We start from the raw sequence: 5,368 nt of genomic DNA, 5'->3' as shown, positions 1-5,368 counted from the left end.
ATTTGCCTTTTCATTTCATATTAAGTTCACAATTCATTGTTATATATTTATTCACACACTGACTTGGATTTAATTGCTTGTATCTCCCCCACTACATTACAAACACCATAAGGGACCATGTATCCCATTGATCATGTAGCCCTGGTACATTGTGTGGCACAGAGGAGGTGTGCACTTAATATTTGTTGAATGAAGTGAATAAATACTGGAAGTGGATCTCTAAAATAACTGTGTACTTGAAAGAATTCTGGAATCATAGAATCTTTCTAATCCTTTTAGTTATTATTTATTATCAAGTCTGCCCATTTAGACTGAACCATTTAAGAAACGAAGCAATTTAATCTAGATAAAGTAATGGTAATGCAATAGTAATATCAGAATATTTCTTCAAAATTGATGGTCAAAAATACTAATGAGAGTCCCCACAAAGACTCTGTGCTTCAAGTTTTTTAGGGAAACATTTTACTGGCCAACATTCCCAGTTTCAAACAGACTTCACAGTCAATCCAGAGCCTGCAGATAACTAAGTTAATCCTCTTCTTTGGGCTATATAATTGGGTTTGTCTTTTCTTTGGCACTTCTACTGAAGGGCATACTAAGCAGAGAAAAGAAATCCAGTCAAACCATAAGCATGAATTTTGGCAACTTTTATAACAGCCAAGCCTAGTGAACAGTTAGTATTTGGTGACTCCAATGTTGTCTTTCTGGACCTCTTCCCACCCAGTCATGGAGATATCCCTTCACCCAAAGCTGCTCCATTCATACCTAAGGCTCAAATGTCTGTAAAGACAGTGTTTGTTACCAGTCTGCAATAAGATAACTTACATCAGAATATAAATGAAAGCACTGAAGCTTCCTCCATTGGAAAAGGCTTGCTACCTTGCTACCAAGATAAAAATATATTTCAGACAAACTAAATAGTGTGCTTCATGACATAATTGACTTAAATCCTGGCAAAAGATCCTTACCTGGGTGCAAATCAGGAACAAATAGCTTCAGAGACTGGCTCTTTGAGTAGCATTGTGCTAACCAATAAAATGATATCTGCTCCTGGGTATCAGCATTTTAAAGGACAATAAGAAGCTTCAAACCGAAGGAATCATTCCCTAAGCACAGCTTCTCACAAACATAGGGATATTATGTCTCGAACAGGTGGACACGGTATTTGGGGTTTAGAAGGGAACCACTGAAATGAGGCATCCTGCCATAACCAGATCTAGTACATAATACCTGCATAAAACAGTATCAATTCCTTTTCTCCTGCATCCTGACCCAATCCAATTTTTTTTTCCAAAGGAACACATGCATTAGAATCACCTAAGAAATTTATTAGACATGCCTGCTACCAGGCCAGCTGAATTAGAATAGCTGAGTATGGGCCTAGGAATCTGTATGCTTAGCAGGCATCCAAAAGATTTATGTACACTGAAATCTGGGAACCACTGGATTAGATAAGCTGAGACTACAGAAAAGATCTTTGCAACTGCAAAGGAAACAAAAATAAAAGTACAAAGTGAGCACCAAATAGGAACTTTTGTCCCTGCCACAGATATTTCAGAAAGCACATGAATACAGCACAGCCAATCAACTGATCCAAGCACCTCCTACACCATAAACAGGCTTTGCCCTATAGCGTTTGCCATTTACTGTTTAAGCAAAAAATTGTTTAACTGCCATTAACCTCATAGGATTATTGACATTGGGTATCCATTTCTCAAAGAGATATCAGGTATTTGACCAGTTTAAATTGAGAAACACTGGATTCTTTGGCTCTCTTTGGTTTTGTGAATGGAACTTCCTCACCTCAGAAACAGCCTGTAAGTCAATTAGCCTTTTTCTCACTAAGGAAACAATGGATTTTATTCACATGGTATTTCACTCACAAGTCCCCTAAATTACTGGCTTGCCAAACCCTGCTCAAGTAAGAAGGCTGAGTGACAGTAACAGAAGGCAAATCATTTGGCATTTCAGTGACAATGTGTAACAGTGTATAAATTTTTTAAATCCCCTTACTGTTGTGCCTTCTCAGCAATGACACATCTACAAAATGGGCAGTAGGCCAAGTACCGTACCATAAAACAAAATCGTTGCCTGTTGTGGTATTAATGCTCAGTGAAGCCACTGGTCTCAGTACACAGTCAAGTATACCAGAGCAGGCCTCAAAGGGTAGACCCGAACCGTTAACCCAAAGTATCTGAGACGGGTCTCAGTCAATTTAGAAAGTTGTTTTTTTTTTTTTTTTTTGCCAAGATTAAGAAGGTCCCCGTGACACAGCCTCAGGAGGCCCTGATGACATGTGCCCAAGGTGGTTGGGGAACAGCTTGCTTTTATACATTTTAGGGAGACATGAGTCATTAATCAACATGTGTGAGATGTACATTGGTTCGGTCTGGTAAGGCGGGACAACTCAACGTGGGGGCTTACAGGTTAGAAGTAGATAAAAGACATAAGGGTGCATTCTTTTGAGTCCTGATCAGCCTTCCACTCAATACACAACTTAGTCTGGCTCAGTGAATCTGCATTTTTACATAAACAATAGGGCAAAGGAAGCAATGAGATATGCATTTGTCTCAGGTGAGTCTCACAGAGATGACTTTGAGTTCTGTCTGTACTTTGTCTACAGAGAATTTCCTTGTGGATGAGGATCTGTGGCAAATTGTGAGGCAGGTATGTAGCTATGTTATTTACGAATAAAATGGGAGGCAGGTTTGCCTGACATAGCTCCCAGTTTGACTTTTCCCTTGGCTTAGTGATTTATTTTCCTTTCACATAAGGACAGAGGAGAATGCCATGGAGAGGGGCCATAATAGGCACTGAACATCAGGAAAGCTGGCAGGGGAGTCAGATACGGCTCTAAGTCTGTTCAGTGGTCTCCACAAGGCTTCCACAAAGACCAAAGGTTTCACACTGACTTATGATACCCAACACAAGAGAACCAACAGTGTGACCGAATTAAGTCTACGGTTTTTTATGAGTTAGCCCATAATGAAAAGTCTCTCACAGACTGAAAAAATAGTCCGTATCAATCAAATCACAATATTTAAGAAAGTCATGACCAATTTGCTTAAGACTGCTCCTTCAGCTGCCCCTCTTCAGCATCCCTCGCAGAGAAAGTGTTTGGGTGAGGGAGAAAGGACAAGATGGAGGAAGGTGAACAAGGCACAATCCATGTTGCTTCCCGGTTCTTCCTCACCAACTTTCTTGCGCGCAGGAAAATGCAGCCCGCCCGGGGGAAGATGCAGATCAACAGAGCATGCGCCAGGTGAGGTCAATCCAAAGAGATCGAAACTTACCCGGCCACGCCTATGGAGATGCCCCTATCACGCCCTTATCCCGCCCACTGCCCTCCCCCTTCCAGTACCAATGCATAAAAGTCAGCTGCCGGCAGAAGCCGGTGTGACTTCCTCGGCCCCCCGCATTCCTGGACCGGGGAACCTCACCCGAGAGCGCCGGGGTGACTTCCCTGGCCCCCCACACCTGAGGACTAGAGAACCTCTCCCCAGAGTGTGTGCATATTTGCAATAAAAGGCTGCTGCTTTCTTATGTACTTTGGCCTCATGTTTAATTACTTAGCTCTCCTAAATTAAGTTACATTAAATTAAATTAAGACAGAAAGAAAAAGCATTAGTCAAAAAGATTCAGATGAACACTGCCCCCCTTCAAGAGAGTCATGGCACACCAGACACAAAGCAGTGAATCACCTGTCATTTGTTTCCAGTTCTTCCTTATCAGCCCACACACTGTCATACATGTGGAATCAAATAGTACAGCTTTTTTTTTTTTTTTTTTCTTAGTAGAATCAGAGTCATTCAATTGAAAGTTGAACGTTAGGAAAATGGAAAGTTCAAATTTTCTACAAATAAACAGGGATAAGTTTGACAGGTGAATGACTGAAGGAGAAAACAATGCTTTATCTGCAACACTCTCTGTCATGGTTGCAACAGATCTCTTTCCTACCTCCTACTTTAAGTAAAAATTAAATAGTCTCCCTGTATGTGCCCTGTATATACACGCAAGAACATACAGGAAGTTAATATATGATAAAGATGACATTTTAAAATTGGTGGGAAATGGATCAAACAGAGAAAAGTAAATCCCTTAAGGGATAAGCAAATGGTGTTTGGGAAACAGATTAGCCATTTGAGAGGGGAAATTTGCATTCATAACTCAAGTTCAGACTTTATAACAAAACAATTAAGTCTTTCAAAACATATCATGAAAACTAGAAACCACAAAGACTAATACATTTCATTATATTTAAAATGACATATGACATATATATAAAATACATAATAGGCAAAAATGGTTAATCTCAAATATACAGAAAGTTATTAATACTAGGAGGAACGAACAGTCAATAGAAAAACAGTCAAAGAACATGAAAAGGAAGTCACACACTGACACACACAAACACACACACACATACACTTCCACAAATGCCCATTAATCAACATTAAACAGGACATGGTTTTTGCCCACTGGAATTAGCAACACAGTATTATCAAGTATGGAAATATTATTGTGCATTGTGAATGGAAGAGTAACCAAAAGAGACCTTCCGGAAAGCAGTTCATGCTTTTACACAGCTATTTCACTTACAGGTTTTTACCCTAAGGATAAATTACCCAAGTGCTGAAAGACATACGCACCAGAGTGTTCACCTGTTATTTATAATGTTAAAGACATATAAACCAAATGTCAATAAATGCAAGACTAGGTTAAATAAACCATGATATATACATTCTCTTGTATGTGCAGCTATTAAAAATTACATAGATCTATATTTGATGCCATGGAAAGATCCTTATTTGATCGAAGAAATGCAGATTATAGAACATTATGTATATGATCCTATTTACGTAAAAGTGTATTCATATCTATGCACATATACTCATATGTAGAGAAGACCAGAAAATTGTTTACAAAACTGTTAACATTAGTTATTTCTGGGTTCTGGCATTGCAGGTGATTTTTACTTATCTGCACTTTTTTGTATCATTCCAGTTTTGAAGGCGTTTATTTTTTCAATGAGTATGTATCATTTTTACTAAAACAAAGATCTTTTTTCTAGAACGATGCTAGTTTCATTAAACAAGGATATCAAAAACAAAAAGAGGCTTCTCCGCTTTAAGAACAAATAATAGGGCCGGGCGCGGTGGCTCAAGCCTGCAATCCCAGCACTTTGGGAGGCCGAGACGGGCGGATCACGAGGTCAGGAGATCAAGACCATCCTGGCTAACATGGTGAAACCCCGTCTCTACTAAAAAATAGAAAAAAACTAGCCGGGCGAGGTGGCGGACGCCTGTAGTCCCCGCTACTCGGGAGGCTGAGGCAGGAGAATGGCATAAACCCAGGAGGCGGAGCTTGC

This window comes from Piliocolobus tephrosceles, chromosome X (genome assembly GCF_002776525.5).
Source record: "Piliocolobus tephrosceles isolate RC106 chromosome X, ASM277652v3, whole genome shotgun sequence".
NCBI lineage: Eukaryota > Metazoa > Chordata > Mammalia > Primates > Cercopithecidae > Piliocolobus > Piliocolobus tephrosceles.
Note: the sequence above shows the minus strand (reverse complement) of the source record.